The sequence below is a fragment of the Agelaius tricolor genome, unplaced genomic scaffold (assembly GCF_023055355.1).
Source record: "Agelaius tricolor isolate 1412-34295 unplaced genomic scaffold, bAgeTri1.0.p SCAF_28, whole genome shotgun sequence".
Taxonomy (NCBI): Eukaryota; Metazoa; Chordata; class Aves; order Passeriformes; family Icteridae; genus Agelaius; species Agelaius tricolor.
The window spans coordinates 5784627-5802789 of record NW_027269288.1 but is presented as its reverse complement, the minus strand read 5'-3'; the positions used below and the strand labels follow the sequence as shown (position 1 = coordinate 5802789).

Here is an 18163-nt window from a genome sequence, read left to right as displayed (position 1 = left end):
TGCTATTTGACCTAGAATGGCTCCTCAGAAGCACACAGGGCACATCCGGAGCCCAGGGCTCCAGCCTTGAGCTCCCAGCAGCCCCGGCCCCACGGCAGGAGAGGAATCCATTTGGCAGAGGTGAAGTTTGCCAGCACAGCCACAGCTCGTGGCAATGATGTGATCTGACTCCAGAGGGAGGTGATGGCTCCCTTGGTGACTCTGGGGTTAAGGCCCTTCTCACCAGCAGAGGCACTTCCCTCCCGAGTCCATCATTCCATCTGGACTTGTGGCTGTTCTACGAGGGACAGCGAGATCGTTAATTGATCACAGCTAACGAGTTCAGGAGGGGCCAATCCTGGATTTGGACATTGATGAGTGTGCATGAACAATTCCAGGAGTTAGGGAGAGAGAGGCACAATTAGCTGGAATGGTGATCCACAGAGAGGGGAGGGGGGGTACAGCTGGTGCTGGCATGTCACAGGCAGCTTTTATGGAAAATCCTTTCCTCAGGATTTTTCCTCCTGAGAAGCTGAGAGGCCTCAGGAACAAAATGTAAGCAATGGTTATCGCCTGCTGTGGAATGCAACAGGTGCATCTGGGATTGGCCTCATGTGGTTGTTTCTAATTAATGGCCAATCACAGCCCAGCTGGTTCGGACACAGAGCCCGAGCCACGGGCCTCTGTTATCATTCTTTCCTATTCTATTCTTAGCCAGCCTTCTGATGAAACCTTTTATTCTATTCTTTTAGTATAGTTTTAATGTAATATAGATCATAAAATAATAAATCAAGCCTTCTGAAACATGGAGTCAGATCCTTGTCTCTTCCCCAATCCAAGAACCTCTGTGAGCACGGTCACACTGGCAGGAGTGTGTGTGTGTCAGGCAGGGATTTGCACTCTGGGATGAATAATCTGGTATCACCTCCTGCCTTTCCCTGGCCAATTACAGCCCCATCCAGCTAATCAGCAGTGGAGAAGCAACTCACCTCCCTGGGTGCTCAGATGACAATTTTATGGATACTGCACGCCCCTGCGACATCAATCCAGCTCTGGCTTTGCTCAGATTATTGATTAAAAGTGTATTAACAATCGATGGCTGGACTAATTGCACGGCTGCTCTAATGGCTGCCTCTCTCAGCTCCCCACTCCTGCCACAACCACAGTGCTCCAGAATGGCTCCAGTCCCTCTCCTCACTCCTGGAAGCAGTACAGCTGCCTGATGTGTGGCCAGAGATCTAACATCTCCCGATACAATGTCAGCCTCCCAGAGTCCATTTCAATAGCAGAAATCAAAGGGAACTATTAAAACTCATTACCATTTTTATCTCCAGTGCTGCAGATTTGCTATAATTTTATTTGAATCTGAATGCAGATGGTATTTGCACAGGGCACCCTTTCCTCTCCCCCTCATTCTTTCTCTGAGGAACACTCAGTTGTACCCACCAGTGGCAGAGCAGGCACCACTCTCATCCCTTTCTCAGCCTGGCTCTGGAGAGATGAGCAGGTTTTCAGAGCAGAGTGGGTGGGTGACAGCGCTGCTGGGATGTTGGGTGGCAGAGAACAAAGTTCCACAATCTGGGGAAATGTTTCAGCACGTTGAAACGCCTTAAACCGGTCAGTGGGTGAACTCATCGGTGATTTTCCTGTTGTCTCTGAGCTGCACAAATATGAGTAGAAAAAATGAGTTTGGTTAAGCAGCTGCTGGGCTCTCGGAGCTCCCACGTTCCCCAGCCTGGGCATCTCCTCAAGCAGATGCTGAAGTTGTTTCTTTTTGCCAAAATCAAAGTTTAGCATCTGTTTTTACAATAAACCCTGCGCTGCTTCTTCCAGTGCCTTGGCTTGGGTGTGCTCCTGCAGGAGCTTCCTGGTACCTTGCCAAGATGTCAACAGGGAGGATGCAGCTGCCAAGGAGCTGCCCTGGTCTCTCTGTGGCCCTTCAAACAGACAGACCCAAACCCCATTGCACCCAGGATGCTTCCCCAGCCCTTGGCACTGCCTCGGGCACAGGGTGCTGATGCTTAAAAGCAACGTCAAGAACATTGAAGAAGACCAAGAATCAACACAAGAATCTCAACACATCCTACTGGGCTGTTGAGAGCAGCAGCTGGGAAGAAGAAGATCCAATTCCCTCCTCAGAGGAGGAGGGATGCCAGCCAGCAGCATGCTGGAAGGAGATGGCAAGGCAAATGTCACCACCCTGGGACCCTGCTGGGGATCTGCAGCGGCCACCTGGGTCTTGCTGTCCCTTTCCCACCTGGGCAGATCCATTTTTCATGCTGGCCCCTCCCTGGGATTTGCCACATGGCTCCCCTCACATCATGTGTGAGCTGTGTTTCAGTGCAGCCCACGAGCTGATTAAAGTTAGAACAGTTTAGCATGGTGCTGGCACAGAGTCATCTCTCCAAGCAGCACAGAGCAGCACAGGGAGCTGGGGTGAGAGCCCCAAGCCCTTGGGACTGCCAGGCTGGCATGGGAGCAGCAGCAGGAACATCCCACAGGGTGCTGGAATGCAGAGTCATCCCCAGTGCTGGGGCTCCCGTGGTGACAGCAGCACCACATTTCCCACACTGCCAGGAATGACCGTGATGCGGCAGACTGACACCTACCCTGAAAGCTCCAGAAAGGGAGAGCCACAAGTTGCCAGGAAAATCACCTGTAGAAGACTTTTGGGCCGTTTTCCTGCTGAAGGCACTCACTGGCTGCAGGGGGATTCCTGGGGACGCTGCTACCTGTGCCATGGGACGCTCAGTGCCTGACACATCCTCACAACTCAAGCTTGGACAAGTTTCTGCCAAAACAAGCTGATGGGTCAGGCAGGGATTGATGGCCATTCCTTGTGAAGGCACCTGAACCCAGCCTGCCGTTCTCCATAAAGGAGCAGATGCAGGCTTTCCCAAAATTCCATCCTTTCCAGTGATCTTCTACCCCTTCCCCGAGTTTTAGCATGGGAATCTAATCTTTTGCAGTGAGCAGAGGTTTCTTTTTGACAGAGAAATTAATATTCATTAGCCATCAGGGAAGAAAACGCTGAGCTGTTTATCATTGCTTCATTAGATTTAGCCAAATACCAACTAAACGTAATTACTTACATAAACTCCTGTGGCAGGGCTTGAAATTTGTAGCCAAAAGAGAAAACCTAAGGAGGAACTGTGGAGATTGGCCTCGGGGTCTGAGCTCACTGCTGCTCTCAGAGCAGCCAAAAAACAGACACAGCTTCAAAAAGTGCCTCTCAGCCTTTGTCATCTCCTTTTCTGCTTGTTTATAACCACCAAGAAAACACACCAGGCGGCCCCAGAAAGGAAGTGGAGGGAGAAAACATCCTCCTTTGCTCTCTTTAGATGCTGCTTTACTTTGTGCACCCATGGGAGATCATGGGAGGGCTGGACCTCCCTCCAGTCTTGGGCACGAGCCAGAGCAGGGCCAGCAGCTCCTGAGGTGCTCTGTTTGCTTTTGTGGGTGGGGAAATGCAATCTGTTCCCCCATGCTTAATTAAACTAATCTAGCCTTCCCCCCCCCTTCTGCTTCTCTTCCAATAAAAGCAGTGTCATGGGGCTGTAGAAGCCCCAGCAGGGATCTCCTGATGAAGCTCTGATCCAGCCCAGCCCACCACAGGATGCTTTGGGATGTTCTGCAGGGCATGGTTACCCCATGGGATGCTCTCCAGCATGAGGAAGCCAAGTCACTGCTATGGGATGTCCTCCAGGGCACATGGAAGGCAGGTCACTGCTGTGGGATGTCCTCCAGAGCACATGGAAGGCAGGTCACTGCTGTGGGATGTCCTCCAGGTCACTGCTGTGGGATGATCCCCATGGTGAGGAAGGCAGGTCACATCTCCTCCTCCCCCGTGTCCTGACCAACGTTAAACACCTTTGGCAGACACCTGAGGGGAAGCAAAGGCTCTTCTCTGCCTTTCAGATCCACTGTCTAATTACAAAGCTCGTTCATTTTAGCACCCTGCTATCCCATAATTGATGTTGGGTAGCTCTCACAATGAGCCTGATTTAAATGTATACATGTTTCTCCTTCTCCTGAAACCCTGCTGGCTGTGAGACACCTAATTAACAGCAGAGCTTTCAAAGTCTCCCTAACAAATGCATCCCCGTGTTTCTGAGCACAAGGACTCTCATTAGTGAAGCTGTGCTTTGTGATTATTTACACCCCTTCTATAATTAAAAATTCTGAAAGCTAATTACAATTATCCATCAGTTTTCCAACATCCCAGGACTGGAACCTTCACCTTTTTTTTGCCATTGCTTTTCTCTTTTACCCAACAACCCTTCAGGCACAGGCATCCACGAGCACCTGTGGCTCCCCTTTCCTCCTCTTCCCTGGGGCTCCCTCTCATGGGACACCCACTCTTAGGACGTGATTTGCTCCATCGTTGCCATAATCTGTGTTTGCTTTGCCAGACAGGAGAGGAAGCAAACATCAGCAATTGCTCCTGGCTCCAGAAGGAGCTCCAGGGAGCGTGGAGATGCTCACACGTGCATGCAAGGAGCAGCAGCGCTGAGGAATGGCACATGGTCACAGTCCCTCTCCCAGGACCAGGCATCCCCTCTGTGCTGCCTCTCAAGGCTCTGGACAGGTATTCCTATTGCCATGGCAACAGACAAGCTGAGCTGGGTGCTGTCACCCACAGCCCCCACTTTCTGCTCGTCTCAGAACCCCCCATGGCACTGCTGGGCCCTCTGGAGCAGCACTGAAAAGGGACTGTGAAAAATGACTTTGGAATCGAGTGAGTTCCCTGGTCGGGCTGAGTCTGGGAAGTCATAATCTTAATATGAACATCTTTAAATATCCTCACTAATGGGCTCATTCTTTAATTTCCTGAAGCAATGACAGTCTCAACAGACCCTATATCACAGCTAAGATGGGATCTGTCACTGAATGGCTGAATTATATTTCATCCTTTATTTTTATCAGCTCTGCTGACTTATTTATGACAGTTAGAGTCTCGGCTGGCTTTTGTCTGGCCTGTACTTTGCTGCTGCTCAGAAAGGAAAAAGCAATAGTTTATAAAGCCATTTTCACAGCATCCCCATAATTTTAGGCTGTGTCTGAGGCTTCATTTTGAACGAAACTCTGTAGATAAACTGTTATTCATGGCAACGCCTGCAAAGTCCTCAGCAGCCCCCAGAGAACGCTGCCTGCTCAGAGCAGGCTTTCCCTCAGATTTATTTGTGAAGAACAAAGGGCAATTTTCCCATCCTGGCAGCAGCAGCCCACGTGGCAGATGCCACTCAAGGGGGTTATCTTCCAGCACTTCTTTTATTGAAAACATAATCAAATTCCAGGCTGTGTGTGGCCAGGGAGCGAGCCCTGGGGAGCGCTTCCCACGTGCAGCTGGCTGGGTTTGCTGTGGGTGGCTGCTCCATGACCAATGCCAGCCACAATTCCACCCTGGGCGGGTGGCACAGCGGAGGAGCCCTCTCATATTTTCCTGCTGGGCATCCTGGGGTGTTCTGTCCCACATGGCAGCCGGGGGATTCATCCCAGTGTGGGGGCAAGAAAGCAATTTCCCACTTGCTTTATCCCTCGCCTCACTCCTCCCAGAGCCTCGCTCCTCCCAGAGCTTTGCTCCACGCAGCACAGCCCACAGAGAGTCTCAGCCAGGCTTTAAGCATCTGGGCATTGTGAGCCTGGGTGTTCCTGAGCCAACAGAGCAGTTGGTCGTGTTGTCCTGGACACATTCCCATGCTCCCTGCTCTGCTCGTGAGTTGGCTCCGGGGTCATGCGAGCCCCTGGGAGCAATGAGCATCTCCCAGCCCAGGCACTGCTGGCCTGGCTCAGCTGCTCTGTGGCACGGGATGGCTGAGTGCCATCTGCCAGCCTCACCTCGTGGGCCTGGGCCACTCCCAGCAGGGCTCAGATGAGCCGCCGGCAAATGTTGGTGACCTCCAGGCAGCCGCGGTTTGGGGACAAGGAAATTTCCTAGCAGAAGGGGAGAGCATAAAGGAGCCAGGGGAGTGGAGGTGAAGCACAGGAGCAGCTCCAAGAGCTCCTCCCGAGACCCAGCAAGTGCCAAAGTTAATACATTTAATATATTTCCTACGTGCTCTGCCGGCCATTAGGAATGTGCTTGTTTTGTCATTGCTCTGAGGCAGTCACGGGGAGCGTCTGCGCTCTGAGTGCATGGGGGAAAATGAGAGTGCCCTGAGCTGGAGTGGGCAGCCAAAAATAACAGACAGCTTTATCCTTGGAAGGAAATTGGGCACTGATTGGAGGACAGAAGTTGGGTGAAGCAATATGGCATTTCCATGCGTTAGGGGTGTGTGTGCTGTAGGCGACATTCGGGGTGCCTCGTGTGGTATCAGCCCCTGTCAGAGGACAGCAGCTCTCACCAGGAGCCACATCCCATCCCGTGGCCTTCCACTGCCTCACCTCACTGCAGCTACAACCTGGGATAGCCACAAAGCAGTGAGTGACCTGGATAAAACACTGAGGTGTCCATCTCCTGCTTGCCACTGGATGATCCCTTAGCAGTGTCTTAGCTCTGAGTGCTGGGCTGGTGCTGCTGTCAGCATGGGCTCCCTTGGGGAGCAGGGGCCATGGGGCAGAAGCCTCCCAGCACATCTGGCCCCTTTCCCCATCACAGCTCCAAGCCATGAGAAATTTCTCTCAGCCGTATGAATATTTAAAGTAACTTGCCGGATCTCAAGGGTTCCCCACCTACCCTTCTTAGGGGTGGTAATGAGCTCTGAATAGGAAATTAGGAATAATTATAACCCATTCATCCCTTTAATAATGAGTCAATTCCAGAGCCTGTTGACAGAACTTCCCTGGAAGTTCTCCATCCTATGTGATCTGAAGTGCTGCCTGAGCTGGTGGCTTCTCTCGTTGCGTTACCTCACAGACTTTACAGTGCTTTTAGCTCAAAGTAAACTTTCCAATTCCAGCAGTGACTTGAGGAATTCCCAGGCACGTCCAAGGACGGAAAGCCAAATTCTGCATTCCCAAAGCTAATATATAGAGAGACAACAAGAGAAAAAAGGAGCTTATGACTAAACACTTCGGGAGCTGACGAGCATAGCAGTATTTTAAGCTCCTGCCTGCTATCTTTGGACTGTGACTCTCTGATGACTAACAAAATATTTGCTTTTTTTCCCTTTATGGGCCAGTGATTTCGCTGTCTGAATCTTGTCCTATTGACCCAAAGAGCTTCAATTTCAAAGCTATTAAAACCTAATTTTCTATACCAGGCTCCTGAGACAGCCACTAACTTCCATAGAATAATTCATTTCTTTCCTCTGGAAAAAAAATAAAGAAAAGAGGGAGAAGCAAAGGACATTGGAGGTGTTGTTCAAAGGGAAGTCCAGGCCAGCAGCTGCCTGTGTTCACTGCTGATACTTCCCTCCTCAGTGTCCTTCCAGAGGAGGAGCAGGAATGCTCCTTGGATCATCGCCCGTGGAGCAGCAGCTCTGTTTGCACAGGAGAACTGTCGTTCCCTGATAACACCCAGAGCCCCTGCGCTGTCCTGCCATGGGCAGCACTGGCAGCCAAGGTCTGTTCTTCTGGGACAAAGCAAACTTCCAGCCTCCTCTGCCTCCAAAGCGTTTGGGTTTGCTGTATCCCAGGCACTCAACACTGGTCGACAGCTGAGCCTCATGTTCTGAGCTGTGAGCAGTGGGAAAATTGAGGTATTTTGGTGGGCTGGGCTGCAGCAGGGCCATGGAGCCACACTGATCCTCCCTCCTCTGCCCATCCCACGCAGGGCCTGCTTGGGTGCCAGCAAACTCTAGAGCTGGTGCTACTCTGCCAAGACGCCCTTTCATATTCTCCATCGTGATAATGCTTTGTTGGATAAGTGCTTTTCAAACCCTACAGATAGATAGAGTATCTGGAGTGGCATTTTAAAAGAGAAAATTGAGACAAGATTCATTACAGGCACCAGTAAATGTCAAACATTTTATCAACTGTGTAAAGTGCCGTGTTAAGCTGTCTTTTCCCCCCAAAGCTTGATTAAAACTATAAATGCCTTTTAAATATTAATACTATTCTCTTCTCCGTGCAGCTTGTTTGCTTATTTGCAGAGACAGGGATGGGATGGTTCTTGGTGGAGGAGGCATTGGGAACCCTGAGGCTCTGCTTGGCCCTGGCAGTGCAGCTGCACGTCCCACATCCTGTCCCACTGTGGGGATCCCATCCCAGTGCCTTGTGCCCTGCCAGACTCAGCCCTGCTCTGAAATCCTCCTGCACACGTCACCTCACACGCGGCACGGTGTCTCTAACAAGTCCCCCTCGTTAAGCGGTGTTTAATTAAAAGCTGGCTCTCTGTTGCGGGTGCTAATTAGCGCTCTTTGCTCGGAGGCGCAGACTCCATCAATATCTAAATCCATAGTCAAAACCCAGCACAATAATAAATACTGTGCTGCCTGTTCCACCAGGATCCCAAAGTTCTTGCTTGTATCCACATGGATCCCGCTCTGGCAGCACTGAGTGAGTCAGCCAAGCCAGCCCCCAGGCTGGGAAGGGTCCATGGCTTTCCCCAAAAACTCCTGCAATCTACACGAAACTCCTGCTTCAGTGTGTTTTTTCCTTCAGGAATTGCTGTTTTTTGCAGCCAGGAGAGCAGCTCTCCTTGGGCAGAGCCACGGGGCACACCTGACCCTCAGTGGGTCTCTGCAGAATCATTCCAGGGAGCCAAGATGTGTTTCCTGCACCGAGATATTCAGAGTCAGCTTTTCTAGCAAATTATTCACTATAAAAATGACTTCTGTTCCAGATGCATCCAATCTTCTTAAAGGGTGCGGTTCCCAATAGCAGAACGAACTCATGAAAAATGCATGGCCTGGAGCATCTCTGGAATATTTATTTATCCAGCAAGTCTCACTCGGGGCGTGAAGATGCTGCCAAGGGTGTGCTGCACTGTCAGGAGCTGGCACCAGTGGTCACCTCTGGAGCCACCAGCTCTCACCCTGCCAGGTTTTGGGGACCAGCCAGTTCTCCTCTGTGCCACCCACAGGTATCTCACCAGGGAGCTCAGGGTTTGTGTCTTGGCCACAGGATAAGCCAGTGAACACTGTCCAGAGAATCCAGTGAGGTTTTGGGACACGAAGCTGTGCTGGATGGAAGCAGCATGGGGGGATACCCAGGCTTGGGACAAAAGCAGTCCCTCCAGTAGCTGGATAAGGCTGAGCCAGTGTTTTTCCCGTGTTTTTCTGAAGTTTTCTCTGCAAGCTGCTCTGGCAGCTTCACCTGCCTTCCTTTCCCTAATTGCATGAATAATGCTGCCCTGCTGTCAGAAGGACCTGCTGGCCCTGGGAGTTAGGCTGGGTGGTGGCATGGCAACAAGGCTATACATTCATTTTGTAGCACTTGATAGGTAAACCAGAAGATAATAAACAAGTTAACTCTGTGTGAGGATTAAGGCTGCCCATGCCCAAATGCAAAGGCTCCCACGTGCCAGAGCTTTCTGCTTGCCTGGTCCAACAAGGGGAGTGGTGCAGGTGCCAGGAGCCAGGGAAAGGGACACAGCCACATCACTGGGAAACTGTTAAGGAATTTCAGACTCATGCTGCTGTCAAATCTCCAGACTCATCCTTAAAGAGCAGCTCTTCACCCAAAATTATGCCACTCACTGCTAGAGACGTTAACGGTGCTGCCCATCTGCCAGCACCAGTGCATGGCCTCAGCTATGCAGGCACTGTTTGGCAGAGTCACTTAAAAAGATGGAGAGGGAAAAGGGATGCAGAGAGCGTAGGGAGAGTGCAGAGGTTGCTCTGTTGCAATAAAACAGAGATTTAATGGTGCTGGGCGAGACCGCTGTGTGTGCTGCAGGCAGTGCAGGCTGCGCCTGGTGCCTTTACCTCCCAGTACTTGCCCTTCATAGATGAAGGAGCTGGTAACTGCTGTCCCCAAACAGCCTCGATGGCTTGGGGGCATGCTGGTCTCCTGTCTGGCACCAGGGGGGAGCCTAAATATCTCCCCTTGCCCCTGAGGGCTGTCCTCAAGGGAGAAGTGTGGGATGGGAGACAGCTTCCAGGGGTAACTCCATCCCTGCATCACCTCTGGTACTGACCCCTGTGTTACCAGACTGAAATCCTGTGCCAAGGGCACCGCCACAGTGGGCTGGAGTCAGACCTTTCACTGCCACAGCAAGGAGGTTATTTATTTCTCAGATACTGCCTGGCAGCAGGAGGTTCACACGAGCCCAGAGAGGAGGGAGGGCTGACAGCTCCAGCCTGGGCAGTGCTGCGGATCACCCCTGATTCCCAGTTACATAAAGCTCCTTATGCAGCAAACAATTGTGTTATTAAAGGCAGAAGGACAAGGTCCGATGTAATCCAGCGACTGTGACTAACTGGATTTATGGGCTCACTCCCACTGCTCGGCGCAGTAGCAGAAAGATCCCTCAGATCTTAAAGAAACTAATTTTGGCAAAGATCTTCAGCAGTGATTGTTCCCCTGGAGAAGGGACAAGGGCATGGAAAGAAGTTGGCGTGGTTAAGATTGTCTCTGTTGGCTCTTCCAGCATCACAGTTTGAGCAGCCCACACAGGTACAGAGGTGGGCTTGTGCCTGCTGAGGTGGGTCTGAGCCTTAACTCCAATATTCCCCCAAAACCATGCCAGAGGAAAGCCTGACTGGGGGGGATCCCCACTGCACCTTTCCCCTTGGATCTCCAAGCTGTTTCGGGGACAGCAGTGGGTTTGGTCTCTGGAGGTGATGCTGCCCACCCACACTTGGCTGGCTGCTGTTGTGGCTGCTCCAGGTTTGGCTCCAGCGCTGATTCCCTCCCACTGCCACCCAGCTTCAACAAGTTCTCTCTGGCTCAGCATTGGGATGAAAAGCTTTTTTTTCCTTTTATCCAAGCAGGCTTTGAGGGGTGGCCATCATCCCCTGGGTGCCTTCCTAGAGATGAATGCATTCCCATGATCCATGGCGCTTCGTGTCCTCCGTGTTTGGAATTTTTCCAGGTTTCTGTCTCCAGGTCTGGCACGATGAGTTGGGTGTTGGTGTTCCTGCCACGGTCTTTTGTCACCCCTGGGGAGGGAACAGTGTGATTCAGTGCATGCTCTGAAGGGGAAAGTGGGCTTGGGGAGGGCTGTCGAGCAGGAGGCTTTGGGAACAGCCAATATTTATAGAACATGATAGCAGAGGCATTTGCAGATAATTTTGGGTATTAAGGGAAAATAGCAGCACTTTCTTTCCCAGCTACACAAGGTAGTTGTGCCGACAGCCTTCCCTGCCCCTCCTGATCCAGCACAGGCTCCACTCCCAGCACTGACTCCTGAAACTGCTCATGATTTCAATCATCCTGAGACAGCACCAGAGTCTGTCTCATGATTCAATCATCCTTCCTGAGGCTCTGTCAGCCACAGCGCTGCCCTCAGCACTCCCACATCCAGAGCCCAAATCAGCACCCACTCCAGGCACTGGTGCAGCCTCTGCCAGGGCATCTCAGCTCTACCCTCAGCCTCACCACCCGCCCTCCCTCACCCCCATGCCCAGGCTGTGCCACGCATCAGAGGAAAGGAGAGAGAGTGGAAACAATTGGATTGACTCCAGCACCTGCCAGCCCTCCGCCTTCGCTCGAGTGGAAGAGAATCTTATAATTGTGAGACTGTGCTTTAATTATATATTTGCAGAACTAGAAGTTCATCTCTGGCATTGATGGGGAGGCACCTGTTAATTGAGTCATTTGATCCACCCAGTGCCAACGCGGGGCTGAAACTTCGCTGGGCTGGCACTGGCAGCACACACACCTGCCAGACCTGGTGTCTGTGGGGATGGGAGGCAGCTGGAGCATCCCAGTGGGACCAGGACAGGCGTCCTCCCTGGGGAATGCCACTCAGTGTCACCGTCATATTTTCTGAAAAATCCCCTCACCAGGATTTCTTCTCCTGGGAAGCTGAGAAACCTCAGAGAAAAATGAAAACAATAATTATCTGATTTGCTTCTACTGTGTTTTGCTGCTTTGGAATGTGGTTTGGACATTGTTTACCAACTGGTCATTGTTTGACTGGTTTCATGTGAATTGTTTTAACTTAATGACCAGGTGTGTCGAGGCTCTGGAGAGAGTCACAAGTTTTTCATTAGTATCTTGTTAAGCTTTCCGTAAGTATCTTTCTCTATTCTTTAGTATAGTTTTCATATAGCATTCTTTAATATAATATAGATCATAAAATAACAAATTAGCCTTCTAAGGAGTTGGAGTCAAATTCATCATTTCCTTCCTGCCCCTGAAAATACCAGAACCCAGCTCTGTTTTCCCTGGCCTTACCTGTGTCAATTAAACCACCATAAGCTGGGGTGCCATATGTCATCGTTTCCTACAGCCTTTTGAAAGTGCAAAGAAAGAGACAACTGTGAGACTGGCATTGCCATGCTCGGCACTGCAGCATATGCTTTTTGGGAATACACTCAGCCCATTATCATACCAGCAACGGCAGCAGGACAGATTGCCAGGCTGCTCTGGAGGCTTCAAAGCACAACCAGTGGCCTCTGAGCTGGCTCTTCCCAGCATGAGCTGGGATTGGGTCCTGCTGGGGAGGCACCAACGTCCAGCACAAGCTGTGGGTGTTGGAGCTGCCCTGAACTGCTGTCACCATCACCCAGGGCACCGCGGACCCAGAAACGCAGCTCAACTCACCCACACAAACCCTCCATGCAGCTCAAGCAGCGGCGATTGCTCCTTGGCCCACGACTGGGTGAGATCTGGGGATGGCTGTGGGCTCCCCACTTCCCAGTTCTCATTTTTCCTCTCTGGAAAATCCTGCATAAGGCTCAGAGTGCCACAGCATCCCCACGCTGGCTGCTCAGGCCGGCTGCCTTATGTAAGCGAGGGAGGGACCTTGCAGAGCTCCCTCTCTTCCGAGGCTGATTTAATTAAAAGCCAGTTTTATGGTGCCTGCGCTAATTATAACTTTTTAGCCCAGAGGGTCAAAATGAACTTGTTGCTCAGAATTCTGTTATTCAAATCTGCTGCGAAGGGTTTGGATGCTCAGAAATTTTCCAAATAATTCATCTCTATAAATGTGCTTTGCTGATAGCGTTTTTTTCTCACTTGAACTTTTTTTGTGCGCTCATATGCAAAGGCGACCGCCTGGGGATGTGTTCCTTGTGAAAAGTAGGGATGCTGATCCTTGAAACTATTATGCTGGTGAACAGTAATAATTATCCATGTTTTTTAATACTGCAGTGTAAGATATCCAGGCAACTGAGCACTGCAGAAGGGAGAACCGCCCCAGGGAAACACCAAGTGCTTTTCTCTGGTGAGAAGGGTGGAAGATTCCCATTGGGATGAGCTGTTGAGAGCACAGCTCCAGAATAAGCATCAACCTGCTTCACACAGGGCAAAGGAGCCGCTCCTGACTTCTCTTACACCTACTTTGGAACACACTGAGAAAATCGAAAGAAAAAAAAAAAAAAAAGACTAGTCTACATTCAGAGCAGAGAAGGGCAACGTGGGATGGATTCTGGAGGAGAGATAGGTCTCCTGGGCACAAGCTGTTTTTCCTGAATGCACAGTGAAAAATCGTGGCAAACTCTCCCAGGAGTTTTTAACTCTCTATCCAGTGATGTCAGAGCTGTTCACATCCTGCCTCACCAGCCCCAGTGGCTCCTTATTCCTGAGGGGTGAGATGAGACAGCAGCTTACCCATTGCTCCACACCAACTGTTCCTGGAGCCCCAGCCAGGAAATCTGGGGGTTGGCAGCTCCAGAACTGGCAGCAGACTCAGCCTTGGGGACTGAGCTTGAGATGGGTGCTGCTGATGGAGCAGGGCAGAGGTTGGGATACACAGCTCAACCCCCTCTTCACAGCAGCCTTTCCTTCCTGAGCACGAGGAGCTGGCGTTTAAAAAGGGAAAACCCAGCAAAGTTTGTTGAAAAGGTTGCAATCTGTTAATAAGCAAATTGCTCACTTAATTACGTTAATGATGCTTTCACTGAGCTACTGTTACTGCCAATACAAAGGGAAAAAAGGAGAGAAGATAAAAAATCTCCTGGATTAGCAAAGCCTCGATTACAGACAAGTGAGGGACACGACCCTCTGTAAAGCTCCATTACCGCCTGTTGTGCTGGATCCCTTTGGTGTCTTCCCACATGTGATGGTCTTTGGGAAGATGAAGCTCTCAGTGTCTGGGATTCCTACAGGAAAAAATTCCCAGGATTTCCTGCATTTTTCTGAAATTTCAGGATTTCAAGGTGCCCAAATGTTGCTATTCAATGAGCAAAAGGTGACCCATGAGGGCAGAGCCCCACCAGCCCCTAATGGTCCCACAGGAATGCTGTGATGGAGCAGCAGTGTCTCTAAGTGTATGCTTAAGCATGCTGCCAATTAGGGCTGGTGAGAACGCGTGCAGTAATTACATTTTTGTGCCGTTAAAGCAGCAGCTACAATTGTTGGATAAATAGACAGAGCAAAAGCAAATATGTTTGTTTCTCCCTTACCTTGTACATTACAGGAAGAAGCACCAGCTGCCTCACAAAACATATTTGTTATTCACTCAGAACACACTTTAAAAACAGGGAATAAACAGCAGAGTCAAAATATTTGGTTTCCGCAGCAAGCTGAGGCTGCCGAAGGACGTGTCAAGGCATGGGAGCTGAGGAGCAGCAAGCCACAAATTTGTGACATTACAGCAAGGGAGGAATATTCCGAGATCAAAAGGTTTCTGTTCAGCTCGGGCTGCTTTGACATTGAGCTGCCACAGCACCAAGTCGCATCATTCTACAGGTGTGGATCCTCACCCCATGAGGGAGCCAGCCACCTTCATCCCTCCCAAGGGAGCAAAGCTGTCCTGAAACCCTCCTGTTTGCTGACTCCTCACACCTGAAACACTCCCACAGCCCCTTCATTGGTGGCTCATTTCAGCAGCATGTGGGTGAATGATGACAGCACTGGGCAGCTGGGCTATTGTGAAGGATGCTCCTCCAAGCTGGAGCAGATGAGCACTCCTGATCTTGTACGTATATTTATGGTCATGGCACAATCCACCAGACCAGGTTGCTCCAAGCCCCATCCAACCTGGCCTGGAACACTTCCAGGGATGGGACATCAACAGCTTCTCTGGCCAGATTTTCAGGCCCTTTGGGGACCCATTAGCTGGGCTGAGAGTCTGCAGGGGCACTAGTGACAGCCAGGCTCGTGCCATCCCCACCACCGACCTTCCCCACACTGAGAAGCCAAATAATCTGGTTTTCCTCAGCCCCAGACAGAACAAGCTCAACATAAATATTCATCTGCTCAAGTGAAAGCAGGAGCTGTTGTTCCCTCAAGTGGAACTAAGTGAAAAGCTATGATAGTTTTCTGAAAAATGTGAGATTATGTACACAGAAGAAATTACATATAAACTTATTAATAATTTAACAGCTTGTTAATGAGGGAGCTTTGGTCTCATAGCCGAGCCGACCCTCCCTTTTGCTGCCACGGGTGGCTGGGCAGGGGGAGCTCAGGAGCCCAGATGCTTTTCACATTTTAAGGGATGAGCTTGGGAGGCCACGCTGCAGGAGGGGATAGGAGAGGCCAGCTGTGGGCTGGGATCCAGCGGTGCAGCAGAGCCCCTCATCTGCAGCTCCAGATGCCTGCACACAGCCTGGAAGCATCATCTGCATTATTCTGCTTTTGAAACTCTCATTTAACATGTATAAATGGAAATTATTTTATTTTCTAACGCAAGCAAAAAATTTGCATTGATAGAAAACGCCTGTTCCTGGAGCAGCCCTGGTGTGAGGCACAGCCAGGGCCTCTGGCCCTGAACCTCCTGTAAATGGAGTTTCTCACTTTTGCTGGGATTCCCAGCATCCCAAGCACTGATATGTGCTGTGATAGTGAACTGTTTTGCACTCTCAGCTGCGGGAAGGCTCGGGTCAGGTCTTGCTGTGTCCTTGAGGTGTCTCCCTGGAGGTGACAGCAATGATGAGGTGGCTCCTCTACACCGGTGTGGTGCTGTTTCAAAAATGTTTGTCACATCATTCTGACCCATGCCAGGATCACAATATGCTCCTGTACATAGGTGTTGGCTAAAGCCAGTGAGGTGTTTTCACTGAGGTTGGTGGAAGATTTGTGCATAATAAACATTAAAAGCACTAAATACTGGGAAATCCCAACAAGAGGAGGACTGTTACCTCTGGTGACCAGGTTACATACAACACTTACTTGTGGGTTAATGGACATGGAACCCAAACTATTCCATGTAACTGTATATGTGGGTCCCTTTTCACATTGAAAAACCCTGCCCAGCCCCAGCCTCTGTCATGCAGCAGTGGGAAGGTGGCAATGCCCAGCTGTGGAGCAGGATCAGCAGTGCTGTGTGAGTGGGTGCTGCAGTTGAACTCAGCTGCAGAGGAAGCTGCTCAGGTGGCAGAGGGTGAGGTTTTAAATCCCCTTGCCAGAGTCTGGGCTGCTCCTTGATGACTTCATGCCCTTTCTCTCCATGTTTCAGAGTGGAAAGGCCTTCCTGTTCCTCACAAAGCCAAGTTTCCAAGCTCAGGGAAAGCTGTGTTTCCCTCTGAGTCTGCTTTGAATGGCTGGTGGAGAAAAAGGCAGGAATATCTCCCATATTGAGTGATAATGGGATGGACCCTGGGCACAAAGAGCACAGGCCTTTCCCCTTGCACCTGCAAGGTGGGGTCCTCACTGGGGACATCATTTCCCCCCAGATGGAGGGAAATGAGCCTCTGAGCCACTCCTGCAGCTTGGGAAAACACAGGGATGGGCGAGGGATGGGCAGAACCGGTGAGCAAAGCTGTGGTGGGGTGGGGGGCATGCAGGGGGGCCAGAGCAGGGTGGTCACTCCTGTCCCTGCTGTGTCTGGGGATGCTCATTGCAGCAGCAGCAGCAGCTCGGCCCCAAGGCAGCGATCAATGAGTTCGCACTTAATTCTCTTTCCTTTTCAGACGCAAGGACAATTTAAATTGAAATGTCACCTAGATTATTCAAATTTGATGTAATCTGCTTCCAGATGTCAGGGCTGCATTGACGATAATCTTTTTTCCCCCATGAGCTAATTTGCTTATTCCTAAAGAGAGCGATGCAAAGTCTGGTTAACATGACTCTGCAGAGGCTGTGCTGGGGTTTGGGCAAACAGGGTTTATCACTGGGGCTGGCAGCTCCTCCCCAGCCTTCTCTGTTAAAAAGCTCTTTCAGAGGCGTTGGCAGCAGGGATTTCCACGTCTCAATGGAAAGGCTTCCTGCAGAAGATGTGTAGGTTTAGAGGGGGAAAAGGAGTCCTATTGAATTTTTTCATTTGTGCGGCTGCTGAGGAGTTCCATTGCATTATTCATCCTGGGAACTGGGTAAACCAGGAAAGTTAAAGAGAGAAATTGCTGCTGTAAGTCGAGGTGTTTTAACATGCAAATGACAGGATTTTTATTCCTAACAATAGGACTGTTGGATTTTTAATTTTACACCCTATGTTCTCAGCTCACTGTGCAGACACAGGAGTCCTACTGCTCTGACTGTCATCTTCCCTATTTCCATTGCTGTCGAGCAGCTCTCAGATCCATGCTGAATTTTATGGACCTGCCCTTTTCCACTGCATCTGTTGGAGCAGAGGAAAGGATCCAGACACCCAGGGAGTAATTTCTCGACCTAAGTACCAACATCTTTGATACAAATACCCCAGAACAGCAATTTCCCCACTTGGAGGTTTCATTGTGGGGGTTTCAATCACCGATGTTTTTTTCACAGACCTGTGCCAGCTGCTCAGGGTGAAGGTGCTGGTGATCCATGGGACAGACAGTGCCCAGTCACATCTGAGCTGTCCCACCCGTGTGGCTCTGGGGGAGGTGACAGCCAGCTCTCCTGGCCACACACACCAGAGCTGTCTGTTGGTGTGTTTGCCATCCAGCTGGAGCAGCAAGGTGCCTGTGCAAGGCCAAAGGCATTTTGGAAGTTTAAAGGTACACGCTGACCCCGCTGCTTGTCAGTGTGATACCCTGGAGCTCTAAAAATAGAGCATCTCTGACCAAGGAGAGATATTTTTGGAAAAGCTCGTTACCGCAGCCGATCCGTGTCGTTGCTGCAGCCCCTGCTCCAGCCTTCCCCTTGCTTCCCTCTGCACATACATTTTGTGCCAAGAAAGAGAGGGTGGGTGTGTGCCCTTGCAGGGTGGCACCTCCTGGGTGCCCTCCCAGTCCCAAGCTGGGGTTCCTGTCCCACCTGGTGGGGTGTGCAGCCTCTTTGCCAGCTCCATCAGGTATGGCTGGGGGAGCACGCTAACGAGGTGCTTGCAATC

General features: G+C 50.7%; 1 long non-coding RNA gene across 1 annotated transcript; it reads right to left on the bottom strand.

The window, feature by feature from the left end:
* Window positions 1-1368: 1368 nt before the first annotated feature.
* LOC139600677 (uncharacterized) lies at window positions 1369-12874 on the bottom strand. Its single transcript, XR_011682638.1, has 3 exons — window positions 12574-12874; window positions 3072-10964; window positions 1369-1639 (listed from the first exon to the last, which is right to left on the bottom strand). It is a non-coding gene; the product is annotated as an uncharacterized lncRNA (long non-coding RNA).
* Window positions 12875-18163: the final 5289 nt, after the last annotated feature.